The sequence below is a fragment of the Streptopelia decaocto genome, assembly GCF_964273445.1.
Source record: "Streptopelia decaocto genome assembly, chromosome: 1".
Taxonomy (NCBI): Eukaryota; Metazoa; Chordata; class Aves; order Columbiformes; family Columbidae; genus Streptopelia; species Streptopelia decaocto.
In genome coordinates, this window is record NC_138663.1 from 138,774,885 (window position 1) to 138,793,452 (window position 18,568).

Here is an 18,568-nt window from a genome sequence, read left to right on the forward strand (position 1 = left end):
CTGCCTATAAATAATGAATCTCTTTGGTGGCTTTGGAAGAGAGCGGTTCCAAAATACTAGCGTTATCTGCCACCCTCGCTGTCAGTAGCACCTTCCCGACATACAGAGGAAGGAGCAGGAGCCCCAAAGCTGAGGTGGGACCATGCCTGGCAACAGCTGATGCTCCTGGGCTGACGCTCCGCTCTGGCTCCAGAGAAAGGTGAACACTCCCATGCTCGCTAGTGAGGCCGTTTGTTGCCATCATAGCTGACATACCTGACCTTTCCCACTCGTAAGCTGTAGATATCCACCCTGGTGCATGTGAAGATTAATGCGCTGTGCCACCTGCGATCCCCGCGGCTGCAGCACATCTCCTATTTATACTGCTGCCCGCTGAAATCGCCCCCCGCAGCCCCAGGGCTGTCCTGCTGCTGGGAGGGGGGATGGATTTTTTATCTTAACATTCAAGTAATGCACAGAGCAGCAGCCACATTGACAGAGGTTCATGTATTTCATCCATGTAGGCTTGTTTCAAGAGAGGAGTGAAGTCAGGGTGCATTTGCTTTTTCTCAGGGAAGTGAGGTTAACTATTCATTAGAGATTGCCAGGAAACCTCAAATTTAAGCCAGGCACAAGAAGAGACTTTAAGTAGGACAATGGACAAGAATCATTAGTTTTGTGCTCTGTAGATACCCAGCACAGGCATTTCAAATCTGAAAACTAAAGCATCATGCACGTAAATGTTAATCTTTGTTTCCCTTCTCCTCATTTTTTGACAGATAGTGGAAAAGAAGTATTTTTTGTACTCAGTGTTTCCGAGACCTTGAGGTGCGAGATAGGTGTTAAATTACCAGTGGGAACAGAATTAATAGTTATTTGTTTTCTCTGAACCAGTTTGTCCCTTCTTACATTTCATTTAACAGAATGATGGTTCACCATGTTAAATTATAAAAAACAGTTATATTACTGGTATTTCCATTCTTTATAAAGGATACTTTATTTTGGTTTTGGACCTAGCGTTTTCCTGGAAAATCAATTAAATCTTTGCCTCTCCTTAAATGCCACCATCCTGTGATTCCTGAGACCGTGGAATGGCTTAAATGAAACAGCAGCTTTGAAATTAAATAAACAAGGTTTATATAGTTATTAGACATGGCAGTTTGCAGTAGCGGGGCAGACTTTTCTGGTCTAAAGGTAAGCTGTTCACGCTTGCGTTTCATCCGACTTTGAGCAATAAACTACACTTCTCAGTCTGCACAGGCACTTATCCTAGAAAATATGCATTCAATACTCTCCATGAATCCTTGAGAACAGCTTACACACATGCGCACAGCACAAATGGGAGAAGTGAACTTGAAACTTGGTGTTGGTGACGGTGGGGGCTAGGGATGCAGGTATCAGCAGCATCTGTGCTCTATTTCTGTCCTAAAAAAGTTCTAGCTGGGTCTTTTTATGTTGTTCCTTATGTGGTTCCCTCTGCTTTACGGACTTCTGAACCTTGTTATGACTGAAGTTACTATGTTGGCTGTGCGCATACTGCAAGTGAGAAAAAAAATGAAGTCCATGAACTGTGGATAACAGCAGATCCCACGATACAGTGAAATCAAAATAGGATGTTGCATGCCAAGACACAGAGTTCTCATGGTCCTTATCTCTGTATGGAATAACTGGAAGCGGGTACAGTTTTCTTCATTTAGCATAACTGAATGTATCAAGGGCTGAGTCTCTTTGGTGAGACATTGACTGCCTGATGGCGTGCGTCCTAATTTCAGGACGTGATGTCCTGGAATGAAGTAGGGTAGCCTTTTGTCCCGCTGAGTCTGAGTGCCTGAAATCTAAAGCTATGTTACTGTATTGGTGTCTGTCCAACAGAGATGTGTGTTCTACTTGTACCATGTGGAAAAATGAATAAAATATCTAAAGTTAAAAAACAATTCATAAACACCATATGCACATACATACTGCATGCACAACTTCTCCTTGAAAATATTACAATGGGACACCCTTCCAGATTCTGGTTGTAAAAGACTGTAACTTAATTTCTCCTACAGGTTTTTAGTCAAAAAATACTGCAACAGAGTCTGTTTTCTTTCAAATCAGCAAAAGTATAGCAGAACAGAGAGTGTTCCTTAAAATGAAATATTGATCTCTCTGTCTAACATGAAGAGCTTTTAAAGCCACCAACCTCTTAACTTGTAGGTGCCAAAAACTAATTCACACTTGGGGACACTGGAGCAGAAATTGGTGAGGTGACTAATCTGACACCGTGCCCTGATGGAGTCTGTCTGAGTCCCCGGCCGTAGCTGCTTTGATTCACTTGCCAGAAGAGCTAGTGCAGCCTGGATGTGGAGCTGGGATTGGAGGGCTCTGCAGGTCCCTGTGTCACGTTGTGGGGATGAAGCTTGCTGCTGGGAGCCAGAGCTTCTTAAAGCAATGACACCTGGCCCTAGGTGAGAAAAGGGGCTGTTCCCAGCTGTGGAGCACCAAACTGTTGTGGCATGCATCTCCTGGGGGAGACATAGTTTCTGCTGAATGCCTGGCTCACCAAAAAAACACAAGGAGAGGCTTGAGTCCTCTTTTGGTTCCATCTCCTGTTTGCTACAGCAGTACCATCATTTGTTTTGCTGGCATAGCCTTGCAGTGTCTTTGTAAAACTGGAGAGAACCTGTAGTACTGGGTTGGAAATGAGATGGATGACATTGCTGCAGCAGGGAAGGAACAGAGAATATCTGACGTGCTCTTTCTTCCCAACCCTGAGATCTGCATCTGGGTTTAATATTAGATAGGATCACTGAGGATAATTGTGGTTGGCAATTTTTACTTTTTAATGACTTAAAATGACCTGTGATGTATTAGACTCAGCAGTGTCGCTCCATAGCATGACTTCATTGTGAGACTTCCTGCCTCCACCAGAACGAGGGGTGTTGATGGTACCACTTCGTCCATATTGCTTCTTTCTGCATGTGATACCCTGCCATGTAGGGAGTGCTACAGCCATTTTTACTTTAGAAGTATTAGTAGTCTGTCTGATATTATATCAATGGGACTTGCTGCTCCATAAAATTGACTGCTCTGTAGAGCAAAGACACAAGTATAAGGGCAGGCTGAGTCATTGGCTGTATTTGGATGTGTTTTCACATACTTTTCTAGGGAGAAGATGTATACTTGACAGGAGGAAGGCTAATTCTTCTCTGTCAGTCAGTGGAAGGCAGAAGGTTTAGTGAGAAGAGATCAGATGGGCTTGAATGAATTTTGTAATTCTGAACGTATCTAGGAAATAGAGCTGAATGATGTATAGAGAACTCCTCTGTCAGTGTGGAAAATTAGAGATTTGAACAAGATGAGTTTAATACTGAAATGAAACGAGAAGTTCATGATTAATAGGGTCTGGCAGAGACAGCACACTTATATATAATTTTGGAGGCCTAGGAAATGATCTTTGGGTAGATGTGGGTCTGAGGGCTTAAGAGGGAAGGGGTAGCCCCACAGGGAACCCTAGCTGGCTTGTCTCTTTCCAGTGAAAGACCCCAAAATTTTACACAGCAGGTGTAAAATGGAAGTGGTAAATCTTCAATTTCAGAAATTCAGAGCATCTTTTAAAATATTTTACAACGTCTAAAAGATAAATTGGGAATAAGGTATCTATGGAGGTGAAACAGGCTTTTAGTTCATCTCATCTTTAGTCTGCTTCTGAAGCAGCTACCATCAGTTGTTTCAAGGCAGGACATTTTCCTTCTGGATACTGCATCTACCCAACTGAGCAATACTGAACGCTGGACATGGAGGTCAGGTTTTCTGACCCCTGTGACGATCAACCTGCATCCTGAAACATCAGTTTGTTACATTAACTCATAAATGGCAAAATAGGCAGAGAGAGGGAATTTGCCTCATCTTACATGGCTACAGATGCATCTTATAATCATTAAAATTACTCATTGGCCTGTGAGGAAAACAGAAAGAAAATTATTTTGTAGAAACTAACAGAAAAGGGTAAGATTCACAGCTCACTTGCTATCTTTATTCTAGGCAAATAATTAGCTGTTTTATTATGTTCTAAGGAACTTTAGAAATTTGGGTTATATTCTCCCCTCAGGACATGGTGAGGTTCTGTGTATTTTGCCTTGTGCACTCCTATTTTGAAATTTTCCTTCAGAGTGAGAGTTATTTCTCCTTTGAACACCTTTATATTTTTTCCCCGTGTAAGAGAAAAGCCATGTTCCCACACTGATGTTTTCCGACTTACAATTATCCATGTAAAGTCAGCAAACACAGAATAATTACTTCCCATTCAGAATTTGCAATAAGCAAGTTTTATTAAAAATGAGGAAAGTGCAGCTCTGGTCTTTGCCTGCCTCTCTCCAGGGTCCCATCCCCGTGCACTTTCCTTTAGGTGGCACTCCCACATTAACTTGTGTACGACCCCAGCGTCTGTTTGCGATCTGTCATCTGTGTCGTGATATATGATGGAGAGACTTAGAAATTATATTAATTGTGGTGTCCACATCCTCTCTTCATTAAAAGTTAAAAATGGCTGTTCAAATATTTCATAATCAAAAATTAATCCCAGTCTACCTGTTCCAAGTCATATATGACGCCCTCTGGGAATGAATCCCAAATCCCTGTTACAATTTGGATGCTCTCTCCTCTGGGTATTGATTACAAATTTTGGTTATTGTTCATATACTTTGTCATAGGGGGAATTAATCTCAAGTTCCTGTCTACCGTTCTGGGACTGAAAGCTATCTATAATTAACGTGTTTCTATTAAATGGATATTGATGATGAGCTTTTCCATCTGCTTTTTTGGGGGTTATCTTCTGGCAGGGAAACTCTGCCTCAGCTTTTGGAGAGATTCTTCATGCTGATTATTCTGACCACCAGTTTCCAGGCCACTGTGAGCGAGGGAGTTTTGGAGGAGCCGATGGCATAGCTGGGGTGTTCTCTGATGCTGATGTTGGGTAAAAAGACGCGAACGTTTTCACAAGGACTCAGCAAAGTGGAGCAAATAGGACAGCTGAATAAAACCAGAAGTGTTGCATCAGAAATGGAGAGGAAGATGCAAGTGTGCAATTTAGCAATCATGAAGCGCCCTACAATTATAAACCAGTTGCCACACAAAATCATAACAATCTTAGTTATGTAGAAGGGAGGAATAATTTGTCCTCCTTTTCAGTGGTGGGTAGAATAAGAATGAAAATACTGTGGTGAGAGGTAGAAGTATAAAACCACCAGAGAGACCATGTACTTTTGATGTGTGAATCTGTGTTCTGTCTGATTAGTTTCAGCAACTTTGCCTACAAAAACAACTGCTATTATTTCCACATAGATACAGTCATTTTCCATATAGCGTTGCAAAGCACAAATAATAAAAGTCTTCAGTTCCATAGCTATGTCTATGCCTGTTACTTCACGGGCGGAAAATTGGATCAGAACAGCCCTGAATTTTGGAGTAGCTGGAATCAGGACCTAGGTTTTCCTGTGTCAGCCCCACCGCTGCTGCTAATAGACATGGTGTTTCCAGTGGCAACAGTTGGCTCACGCATTATTTCACACTTCAGAAGAGATTCCCCGTTTCCCCTCTTCTTTAGCAGTGGGCAGCCTTGCAACCTTTTGATCATACCGACTTTGTACGTTACATGACTGAACTCAGCTACACCAAACATCCTTTTACAAAGTTTGACATTTGTGCCATTTGAAAAAAGAGAGGGAGAGAGAAGGAGAGGGGGGGAAGAATGAATCCTGGCGGCTTCCTCCTGCCCTTTTGATTAAGAGTGCGGTAAGTCAGCAGAAGAGGTGGGACTTTTAACAAGCAGGGGGGCATGCAAGCCGGTTGTGATCTGTGATGGATGCACACAGATGCACACAGAGGAAAGGAAAGAAAAAGCTGGAAGGTAGACAACAGTAATCAGAAATTACTACAAGAAATTAATTAATTGATGGAAAGTATACAGTGACAATCAAAGAGACTAGATGAGACAAAGGAGATGGCCTTTGATACTATCCTAAGCCACACGAAGGAGGTTGAACTCAAGAACTTCCAAGGTCCCCTTCAGACCTAAAAATTTCAATTCTGTAATGCCTATGTTCCTGTTCATTCCCTTGCAATTGCTATTTTGTGTGCATATTCAATTTTATTCTATTCTATGACAGATTTTGTGTTACCGTTCATTCTTCCAGTTCTTCCAGATTTTTGCCCACTTCTGTTATCCAGACTTGGAGATGGTGCAGAATTTATGGAACTGAAATGGCTGTTGTAACCTTGGCATGCAAATAGAGAAGGGACAAGATTTAGCTGTTCTAGTATTTACAAAAGAAGATGAGGAGAGAAGACTATTGCATAACTTTCAACAAGTCGGAAGACTTTGTAGTGTCTTCTAACTCAGTGTCTTCATTTAGTTAAAATGCCAAAGGCTCATTGGAAAAGAAGTGTCCTAGCTCTGCAGTGAGTTATAAATTTGCCCAGCTTGCTCCCTTCCCAACATGCTCGCTTGGAGTTTTGCTATGTTTTAGAAATTGTAGCTTCCTTTTTCTGTTCCTCCAGAAAAGAGACAAATCTCCCGAGAAAGTTTTGTTACTGGCTGCCATGTGAGGTGGTCTTGGAGGAGACCAGGTTTGCATTGCCCAGGGATACACATCATGCTCCTGGAGAGAGATGTGTCAGGCAGGCTCTGCAACGAGTCTGTTGTGCCCTACCATGTATTCAGGACATGAAGTGACCCAAAGGAGAATAATTCTGTTGGTATTGCAGAGACTCCTGGTAACTGGTCCTTGTGAGGGACAACTCCATAGCTTGGCTATGTGGGTTTTTCTGTGTGCTTTGGGGATCATCCTACCTGGCGCTCAAGTTCAGTCTTTAAACTGAAGCTGATCTCTACTGGGGTAAAGGAGAAGGCTTTTGTAAAACGGGAGCACTGAGGTTTTTTACAGCGCAACCAGTGCTGGCCTCAGCTGAAGATGTGCTACTGGACTGAATTAATCACGTGGTTAGTATTTTGTGATAGCTCCTCAGTTACTGTTTTTTCAAAAGAGAGAGAGGAAGAAAGGAGAAAGGAAAAGGGGCATGTGAGGAGAAATGGCAGACCAGAGGAGCAGTAACATTAGACGGGCTCTTTAAGAGTCCTAAAGAAAAAGTACGGAGTGTTTTAGAGTAAGTTTGCAATGATGTGTAAAATAGTTCCCTGTGTGAAAATCTATATTGATTTTTTTTCTTTGTGTAGAGACTGTTCTCAGAATAGAAAAGCTTTGACATTTTGCCTTCTCATGTACTTAATCAGTCATTTGTGTCATCCGCTCTTGCACGCATGTGTGCTCTATCTTCTCTCTGGCTGTCGGCAGAGAATAACTGCTTGCTATTATGCTTCATCCAGATCATTTGTAGAGCTATGGCTAATAATGTTGTAGACCCTGCTGCAACTCTGGCAGACACGGGATGTGTGGTGGTAGGGAAGACATGCTTTGGGTGACCGACGAGTGGATAACACAAATAGCTGACTCTCATAGTCCATGATACAGTTGATTGCCACACGTGGCAACCTACAGAAGTATGTTGGCTTTTGAAACTCAAAGAATTATGTGTCGTCAGGAGCTGGAACTAAGCATCAGAGTCCTTGAACTTGTTTCCAATTTTTTCAAGTCAGAAAGGTAGCTTCGTTTTTTGAAAAGGCAAAGGTAGTCACAAACAATCTAACAGACAAGATGATGTGAAAACAAGCTCCTCTTGATCATTGCTCATGCTGGTCCCTGTTCTTACAGTGCGATTCAATAGGTGCTCTGGTCAGCAAAGCCTCGTGTGGCCAGAGACAGAAAGAACTTCACAGAACAGTTCTTAGCAAAGAATGTTCATCTTTTTGCAGCAAAAATGGGAGCAGAGAACTGCAGGGTCTTGCTATGCCACAACAGGGTGTTGCTGCTTGGCTTTTTGTATGGTGCTCCTTTTGCTTGTCAGGATGCTCTCAGCCCCTCTGGATTTTCCAGCGGCAGGCCTGGCCATCGTGATGATGGCAGCCTCCCTTTCTCTGTCAGCACTGCCGGACAGCTGTGCCTTTGAGGGAGAAGGAGGCAGCCAGCCAGGAGCTGGGCGCATTGGTGCTCGCCCCACTTGGTGTCGTTGCATTGAAGAGCAACCCTGTGAGACAGCTTGGGGGCGGTGGGAGCAGTTGAGCCTTGCGGGAATCAGCGTCTGCGCCTCTGGGAACAAGGGAGCAAATGGCTCGTGGAGCCCTGCTTCCAAGTGGCTGTATGCAGAGGGGCTCACTGAAGCCGTATTTTTAACACAGTTGGGTATAAATGGCCTGTTTTTACCTCTGCATACATCATCTACATCATCCCTTCACTTCCTTCCTCTTTAAGTGATGTCTTATGCATAGATTTGTCATTTACGCTCCAACTGCATTTTGCATTATTACATTTTAATGATATTTGAAGTTCTTTCATACATATTTGAGTTCTCTGATATAAATGAAAAAGGAGAAATAATCAACATACTTGGTTTATCTGATGGCATAAAAATGTTGTATCATAACTTTGGCAATTTCTTGGATAAGATCAAGCACAACATCAAATACTAAGAGAGGGTCCAAGTACAGCTGTCTATCTGAATGGCTCTAAAGCTAGGGTCGTTCAAAGTCAACATCTGAACTTTGCAGTTTGGCCCCATTTGTACCTCAGATAAAAACCATTTAACCAATTCTACCCCTTAAGCTTTGTAACTCGTGGGTTTGGTTAAAATGAAGCTGATATCAGAGTGGCCCTTGACCCTTATTGTTTTTTTTTTTTTGTAAAAAGGAGCATCACATATATTGGCCTTCTTTGAGGAAGCTCTGCATGATGTAGAGGATCTAACCTCCTCCACCCCATATCTCCCGCCGACTTACGGTCTGTTATAATCTATTAAGAATCTTGAGGCTTGAGGGCAGAATTTTGTGTAGGGATAAAAGGTGCTTTCATGTTGGTGCTGTGGGATATATTTTTTTAATTCTTTCTCTCATTCTCTGTTTCATGAAAATTCATTAATCTGTGACATTTAAAGACTCTGTCTGAGAGGTGTCTGGAGCAGCGGCCGGCTGCATACATCAATAGTTTCTCAGAGTCTGGCACTCTGTCAATATTTGGGGGCCTCAGTAACAGCCCTTAAATGCACTGCCTGCCAGCCGTCACGCTCTTAGCATGTCTGTAAGAGTCTGAATGAGCGGATATTAGCACGTCAAGTCCTTTCACAACTGGCAACACTTTAGAGGCAAACTGCTTGGTAGGTATCTCTCCTCTTCCCTCCCCTCCTGTTTTCTGGCATGTCTTCTTTGTTTATCTGATGTGATTTATGTATTTACACACAAATATGCATCCTGCGAGGAGGCATCATAAATCCTGAGGCTAGAGGTGGTATTATGGCATAATCTATGTAACAATGGAAATGGGCTGAAGCTGGATTTGGACCCAGAACCAGATTAAGCTTGGGTTGACTCCTGGGCCAGTTGAATCAGGAACAGAGTTTTGTTTGGATTTCATGGTGCCAAAATCTTTAGAGTTTAGTTCCAAATAAATGAGAATCTTGGACAAAAAATTTACAGGAAGTGCTACTGTGGCAATATTTCAACCAGCTCCAAACCAGAAGTGGAAAACAAGCCATTTCAAGACTTGGGTTGTATTCAAATCAAAACTGTTAGAGCAGGTTCAGAATCCAGACCTTCTGTTCCTTTTTTAATCCTATCCCACTGCATAAATTGGATTCACAGCTGAATATTACTCTAGGTTACCCATGAAACCTCCCTTTTCACTGGAAAAAAAAAAACAGGGAAGCAAAATACAGCTTTTTCTTCTTTCCTCTGGTGGAATAGGAAGTGTACAGTAACAAATTCAGATCAATAGATATTTATTTCTGTCCCCCCCTCCTTTTATTTGGTTGAAATATTATGGCCAGAGAGCAATCAGTGTCTTTTGTCATGCAGTCCTGTTTGTTTTCTCTTCACCCATTGTGCTTCATCTCTTGCTTATTATGTTGCTGGATCTATGGCTCTGAAACCAGGTTTTCTAGAGAAGCAAATGGCCACAGTGCCTGGAAGTTGAGGTTGACTTTTTAGAGGTGAATCCTAGGCAGAAAGCACACCATGAAACTCCATCTGAATGCTTCCATTTCTAAGTCTCTCTGGAATATTCTTTCTTTCATCCTATTTCGTGCCATATATACCAAAAGGAGATGAAGACGTGGGTGAGCCCTGCATTAGGAATATTTCCCTTACTGAATTTTGGGAACAAATGCTTAGAAGAGTAAGTCTGAACTAAGTATCCCTCTGTAGCCACATTCTTATCATCCCTACTTCACAAGTCCAGGAACACCAGCCAGTGCCCCTCAGCCGTGACCTGCAGCACGTCCTGCAGTGCTGGCTTGAGTCAACAACTTCCTAATCCTTTTCCAATAGTATCCAGAAACTTTTTTTTCAAGAAACTTCCCACCTTCCACTTGTCACACCTGCCAAAATGTCGCATGATCACAAACTAGACAAAATTATTCTGCTGGAGCTACCTTGCAAGAGTAAGTCAGCAACAAAAATAGCGAACTACTCCTTCTCAATCATTTCTTTGCTCATTTTAACATTCTTTTCTGCCTTTATCTTGATTTTTCCCTTTCTCCAACTGCGGCTGCATCTGTATCTGATTTCCATTTTCCTGTTAGTGTCCCCAAAGCACCTGTAGTTATACAGTATTTTGTCACCTGTTGGGAAAAAAAAAAAAAACAACCCTGTGAAAGTTTACAAATGTCTCTGCAGAGACAGTGAGTTACAAGGGCTGCATTTATCCCTGCAAGCAGCAAAAGGGAAAATAAACAGGCTGAAGGCTTCTGTGAGTATCAGAGATGCGTCTGGCTAGATGGCAGCAATGGCCAGTAAGTACAGACAATTGGCAGAGAGGAGGATTTATTTTTTAATTGTAATAATTGCTCCATTAGCATGACGTGGGGGCATTCGTATGCAGAGGATGCTGCCCTCGGACAGAGCGTGATCACCTTGCCAGCGACAGGGGCGGCCTGTGTGCCCCTGGCAGTCCCCTCGCAAGAGGTTGGGGCTGAGACGCAGCCACAGGGGCTGCGAGATGGCAGCTGCATCTCCTAGAGCTGGGCAGCAGCCCCAAGGATGGAGACAAATAGCGTGGGGTAAAAGCTGCAGTGGGACCCCAGGATAGCTGGGGCACCCAGGATCAGGCCTGTGCGGTGGGAATAATCACCCCATATACTCTGCACTTGCTCTTTCTCAGTTTGTACTTTGTGCTGCCTTTTACCATCTCAGCAAAGTAACACACGAGCTTACCGTAACCCACGCACCTTTTGTACCCAGGGAGTACATCTCAAGACATAATGGGGCACATTTGCAGCTCTGTCCCCAGTGTTTTAAAAACGTGACTGACTTTATTTTCAGTGACAGCCATGTGTGCTCTGAAACCCCCACCCCCAGCCCCAAGAGTACATCAAAGTTGAAGAGCTCATAATGATGAATTAATTTCTATTTCTGTGCTGTTTATTTTCTAACAAGTCCTAGAGTCATCTTGTTATTAAGCAAGCTGGCCTTGCGAGATGCAACAGGTCTCCAAAAGAGAGGCTGGCAGACCCCTTCCCTTCAGCCTCCCAGGCTGTTTCCACCTCTGTGCCACCACTGGACGTGCATTTCCCATTCCGACCATTGGTAATTGTGTGCCTGAAGCTCTGCACAGAGAGTCTGGAGGTTGCCCGTGAGGCTTTCCACTAAGCAGCTCTTTCAGTCCAGCTACTTGTCCTTCCCTGGAGGGGTGACAGGATTTGTCCCCAAATAATGGGGGTACAAAAGTGCTGAGGGGATCTTGGGTTCCAGGCTCCATTCAGTACATGTCCCTGTTGGCTCCTGGTAGCTGTAAGCCTGATGCGTTCTTTGAGCGCTGAAATTGATGAAGCAGGAAAAATCTAGACTTGTCGTCCATTCATATTTTACCTCTATTAATAAGTAATTAATTAAAAAAGAACTGATGTTCCCATGATGGGCTGCTAAATATACACAAGTGAAACTATTGGCATTAAAAAGAGATTTGACTGCGGTGGAGCAGTTATTTATATTATAGTAAATCATATAGGCCCCAGCTGAGATGAGCAATCTATTGTGTTAGGCACTGCACAGACATGCTGTAGGAGGTGCATCTAACCCCGATGAGCTCAGAGATAGCAGGGACAAAGTGTGGACAGAGAGACAACCATAAGAGACAAAATAATAACTCACCTTGGATGCAAAGATAGGGACTGAACCGAGAAGAGAATGCAGATCCCCTGCCTCTTTCATTAAGGTGAGAGCTGGTCAACTCACAGTTCAGCCCTTAGATTTAGGAGCTGGGTAAAACCGTTGAGTTAAATGTTTTACTTGCTGGAAACTGTTTGACTCAGATACAGGTTATCCAAAGCTAAGGAGGAAAATAAACTGAGAAAAAATGTAAAAGAAATGTTTTGGAAAGACAAAGGTGTTGTTTTAATATTTCTCAACAAGGTTTCTGGTTTTGTTCTGAAACAAAGTCTATTTTAATTGAAATGTATCAAACACAAAAAAATAGCCCATTTTGTTAAACACCTAGGTGGTGTGTGGGGGGGTGTTTTTGGTGGTGTTGGTTGGTTGGGGGCTTTTTGTGGTTTTGGTTTTGTTTTTTTTTCTTCTGTTTCAATGTACTTAGTTTGGTCAGCTAGCCAAATAAATCAGTTATTTGCACTACTGTAGTTCTAATTAGAATGTAGGGCCCTAGGGACTTGGGCTATATATTTCAATACAGTACATATTTATAATACCAAGTACCCTGCCTGGTACCCCATATATAATAATAGCAAGCAATCCAGTGCACTGAGGAGATGAGGGCACTGGGGAAGACCTAGTGCCTTTTAGCTCTTAATATTTTTATTTTCAGTTGTAGTACTATCTTGGAGGATATTGCTTACAAGAAAAATGTGCATTTATTTGAGCAACTCACAAATGGGATTCATTGCAAAGCTATCATTAAAGGGAAATAAAGCAGAAGAAGGAATAAAAGCTGCGTTCTTAGCAAAGTCTGACATGTAGATGCTTTCAGAGATCCTTGTTGCCACAGGAAAAATGCCATCTTCTCACTCTACCACCACCCCCCAAAATCCTGAAAAACAGGCAAGTAAGCACAGGGGCTGTTCATAAAGTGCTGAGACTCAAACGCTGTTCAACTGTATCGCTGGCTGTTTCCAGTGTTTCTGCCTCACAAACAATTTGGTTGTTTCTATGTGATCTTTCCTGTCTTGAAGCAATTTCCTCTTGTTCCAGTTCAAAACCACACTGTGCACTGGTCTGTGAATGACTTCCAAGGGGGGTACTCCGTCATCAGGTGTTCCTGATGTGTTTCTTGCTTGTGTAGGCGTTGCCAGTTTTTGTAGGTACCTAGTAGGAACTGAAGGAGTCACTTCAAGGTTCTCTGTATGCTACTCTTCCTCTTCTTGTTTTAACTGCTCCATTTATGTGTGTGCACAAGAAAGAAAACTGTGATGTTACAGTCACGGTGCTCCCTCCAGGTGATGGTCCTCTGCAGTGTGCAGGGATGATGCTGGTTTTGGTTTTGCCCCAGTCCCAGTTGAAAGACTCAGGTGTACATCCCATAGGATCTTTCTGTAATGAAACAGACTTCTTCTGATGAACCCAGCTGGCTTGGTGAGTTAGTGGTGGAGAAAGATGCCTGTAGGATTGCTGGACCTTGGCTGCTAAGTCCTTGAAGATTAGGACTAGACTTTGTAGTGGAGAACTCTTCAGTGTTCAGTTTCGTTGGCTGAAGAATCATAACTGTAGAAGGCAATAAAGCCAGTCTTGATCCAATAGTCTAGGTGCAGAATGACAACCAAATAGGGAGCCATGGATAAAATATAAGAAATAAGACTTGACCAATCCCTCTCTGACTCACCACAGGTACTCTTTGGTGAGGGTAGTTTTGTGCACATTTTTGGAAATTTCTTTTGACATCTGTGAAGGCCTCATATCACTTTGTCCTTATCTCCAGAAGTCTGAGGCATTGCTGGACAAAGTGAGGGTCTGCTCCAAGCTGTCAGGTTTCTTTCTCCCTTCCATTACCTCACAGCTACTCCATTTAATACTGCCTGATGGTAGGTTCCCATTCCATGGTATTCCAGATAAGTGGAAATGTGGTAGGAAAAAAGGATAGATAAGATGGGTGGGACTGGAGACTTGACTAGGGGAGGTGAGAGTACTGTCAAGTATCTACCAGGATGGGCAGACATTTTTACTGAGTACATATGCATGTAGGGAATATGGAGCTGCCTTCAATATTCTTCATTTGTTCAGGATTTCTTCTTTTATATTTTGGCAGTCCTGGTACTCAACCCTAATGCTCACAATATTCATGTGAGATTACTTTGTGCCTGTGAGACTTGCAGCCCCAACAAGAGAGGTGCAGGAACACAGGTCCTCCTGCTGTTCCCACAAGCGTCCTGGCGTAGAAAATTGTGGAGAAGTGAAATTTTTACCTCTGGTAGTTGCTGCTTTCTTTGTACACTGGCTGCTGCTGTACCAAGCAAAGGTTTGTCTAGGCCAGAGCTCAGGGTTACTTGTTATCCTTATAATTCATTTCCTTTTGCCAACAGCAGTGGCTTCTGTGGATAAATCAGAAGGGAACACTCACATCACGGGTAGCCTCTTTTCTATGATCTTCATTAAGCTTTGGACCATTAGCTCAAGACGCATGATTATTTTGTTTGTTCGAACAGCAAGACAAGCAGAGTCTCCTCTGAGTGTTTCTTTCAAGCAAACCAGCATGACTGAAAACTGGGAGCTTGCCAGAAAACGTTACGTGAAATAGTAGTGGCAGGTTCATCTTAGTGTGGGCGGAGAGAGAGCTGTACCCTCTATTTTACTGCTTCAAACATGCAGCGTCCATATGCCATAGTTGAGCTGGTTTATGGATGGAGTACGAAGACTACTACTTGATCTACTTCATGCAAACACTGTGCGAGTGCTGTGGACGTATAGTGTTATGAACAGGAGTATCAGCTGTTGTTGCAGTCCAGACACACAGCATTAATATTCAGCATGCTATAGACAGTCCTGTTTCTCTTCTTTATATTTAGTGTTAGTACACAGAGCCAAATACTAAAAGGGGAGGGGGGGGGGTCACATGATTAAATTAATACCATTAATTATTTAGAAACAATCAAAGGAAATACAAGACATCTGGCTTTAAGCCCAAACAACTTATGGCACTGCTGTTGCCTTGTAACCTCTTCAGCTCTTAGTCCAGTCATCGCTCTTCCTTCATTATGAACACAGGAGATCCCCCCCCTCCTTCTTTCCTGCTTTATTTCTGGCAGCTTGGAACACAGATCACAAGACTGGACTGTAGAGTTGTCTGATTATGTGTGTATAAACTCTGATTAGTTCTGCGGTAAAAAAGCACCCCCCCACATCCCCATTGCTTACAATAGCATTTGATTAGCTGTGTGTTGCAGCCATAGGTTGCGTTTTTGTCTTTGCCTCAGTATTGAGAACTAGCTGCTGTGGGAGGGAAAAACACTGTTGTTAGTGCAGTGCTGAAAGGTGTTAAACACCTAAAAAAGGTGTTACAGAGGCTGTACACAGCGTATGCAGTGAGAGACGGTTCCTGCCATGAAGAGTGGATGGTCCACACAGGGAGAAAGGCTGGAGGAGAAATCACGTTGAGGAGAATGGAAGCGCTTTGCCCGTGATTGTGCAAGAGAGCTGTGGCAGACCCAGTCCACTGACCTTCACGTTCACCTTCCCCTGGCTTAGGCCAGTGGTCCTATCCTTTGTAGCCATGGCCAGGTGTTTTCCACTGGAGTGATTTTTCAGCGAAATCTCCTTTTCTTGAAATAAAAAATTTCCCTGGGAATAACTTTTACCCAAGAAAAGGCAAAACAAATATTTCTCAACTGCTGGTTCTGGAAGGCTCTTTAGTCTTTTTTTTTTCCTCCTTTTTCTTGCTAGTTGATGGAAAAATTCTGTTTTGGTAATCTGAGAGTTGAATTTTTGTGGAAAAAAGACCCAGTTGGCTTTTTTTAAAAATTCCAACTCAGGAACAGAATATTTTGGGGCCCCTTTCCCACCAAGGGATTATATCTTCATGATAAGGTTGTTCCATTTTTTCTTCAGCTCAGTCTTTAATTAGTATAGATGATTTAATACAATCTAATCATGCAGTTTTTGTCTTCTGTAGGTAACTCAGTACATAGAAGTTCCTGAAATGGTTTTACAGTTATTGGGACAAAACAGAGTTTCTTGCTGATCGTTAGGATTCCACTTTTCTGTGCACTGGTGAATGTGGACCCATTTTGATTACTAGCAGATGTATTGAAGTCATTCTCATTACATCTACGTCTGTGGAGAGGCACTGACTTTCATTTTCTTACTTTAATCCGAAAAGCGTAGTTTCACTGGCTGTTCTCTTAATGGTTGCTGAGAGTTGCTTTGAAGAACTCTTATTTTATGAAAAGGCATTGAGAGTTCTGTCACAGTAAGGATCTCTAGACAGTCTTTACCTGCTCTTAACTACTATTTTGAAGATGCACATTCCCAATTATCTGTGAAAAAGTATCGAAATATGCTTCCTTGGTTCTGAAAGGCTTACTTTAGACTGCCGCTCTCTATTATTTGTAGTATTCCATAGCCTACACTTGTCCTCAGAGAATGATGGCATCAGTTGAACATATTGGGTGTGATTTTTCAAAGTATGCAGTTATCCGCATTTGGTTCCCACTGCATTCGATGTGTGTTAACACTACCTTCAACAAAGGCAGAGTTAGGCCCATGCAGAAGGCTTTAAACACAAAAAAAACCCAAACCCCCCACTTGCACCCTGGGCTGTTTGCAGGCAAGAACATATGTTGTGAGTGCTTCTGCTGCTTTGCAGGGTGTTTCTTGAAGGGGCTTAGGCTGCTCTCTGAGTAATGGTGTAGTTCATTTTGATGCCATGATAGGTTTGTTTCTCTAATGTTGTCCCTTTAAGTTTATCATATGTTTTCAAAGTACTGTATCTCTTGGAATGAAATTTAAACAAAAATTCTCTGTATCCAATAAACTTAAAAAAAAAACCCTCTTGGATTACGCTGTTCCAATGTTTTGTTTATTTGTTTCCTGATCCTAAAGCCAGTACTTTTTATTTTGTTGTCCTCAGATGTAGTCGTTGTATACAGCTGCTTGTTTATGTAAAACTTATATTTTTCTTTCCTTTTTCTTCTCTCCCTTTACTTTGCCTTTTCCTAACATCTCCATCGTGTGCTGATGGCAAGAGCAGCAGTGGTTGGCAGTTTTCCTCAGCTGTGCAAGAGAGACAGAGATTTGGTTGGAATGAAACCTTGCTTCCTGTACAGCCTGCTTGAGATGCAGCATTGAAAGGTATCGTCTCATTTTCTATCTTGAAACCAAAGATGAAAACCACAGACAGGTAGAAATCTCAAGTGCCAAACCACCTGTTGATTCACAGCCAAAAAGCCCTTGGCAATACATTTCTCACTGTATCCAGTTGGAGCGATTACATGGCTGATACCCACAGTATCTGTCTATACCTGCAAGTTTGGTAAAGAGGCTAAATCATTTGAGGAGATTTGGATTTACATTCAGGCATGGTTAGCAGAGCAAAGAATTTTCTGTTCTTAGTCTTGCTTTTTGCCTAGAGTGGTATACGTCACTCATATAGCTTGTTTCAGCATTAAAAATACCAACCCTGAAGTCACACACTGTGCAGTATAGAGCAAAATATGATTTCTTGAAACAGCTATGTGTGGAGAGTCCAAATCTGCAATTGCATAATAACCTGGAGGTCGGAATTGAGGCGAATGGATGAAACTGTGAAGACAAAAGTTGTGAAATACCCTGCTAGTAGCACGAATACTTCATCTTTCGAGAGTATTACAATTGAAAAAATCACTTGAAATCAAGTTAAAATGCTACACTTGGACTGCTACACATACACTCCCTGTGACATGTGCGTTACAGAAACAGCCACTGTGTGCTAATATGGCATTAAAATTTTGGACTCCACCCACAAAAATTAATAACATTATAGAAATAAGAGTGATGTAGGATGCTGACACATTTAGGTCCATATGTTCTTGGACATGTGTCCTCCAGTGCATGAGAGAACTAGAAATTCCCAGATACTCTTATTTTTCTTATTTCCTGTAAAGCTGTGCTGGGAAAGTAGAAGAATGTAAGTGATGACAGGCTGGCAGGCTTTGGCCTGTGAATAATGGTACAGTAGAGCCACATATTATGTTTTTACTTGTTCTTATCGGTTTTATTCTGTTAGTGGTACTAGTTGACTTCCATGGATTTGCATAGGCATAATTTAGAGCAGATTTGGGCCACGCTATTTATATTTGTGCAGATTGATTCATGTTTGTGAAACAATTATTTCCTGTGGATCTGTAGCATTGTCCAGTGTTGTGCAATGCTTCCATATGTATATATGACTGGTTAAAGCACGAAATGTGTTTTGAAACAACATGACAAGGAACAGTAAAAGCTGCACAGTAATTCAGCTATACTTGGCTATCCATGTAATGTCCAATTAATGTGGTTGCTGCACTCTGAAGCCTTTCCAAGGCT

The 18,568-nt window shown here is 42.3% G+C and overlaps 1 protein-coding gene across 11 annotated transcripts in view; it reads left to right on the forward strand.

Annotated features, from left to right (window-relative positions):
* Positions 1 to 18,568, forward strand: part of ZBTB20 (zinc finger and BTB domain containing 20) — a 512,466-nt gene that overhangs the window by 306,044 nt on the left and 187,854 nt on the right. For all 11 annotated transcript variants that reach the window (XM_082063098.1, XM_082063101.1, XM_082063097.1 and 8 more), the window contains one exon: positions 17,256 to 17,356. The gene's annotated coding sequence lies outside the window, so the exon portion shown is untranslated. The remainder of the gene's footprint in view (positions 1 to 17,255; positions 17,357 to 18,568) is intronic.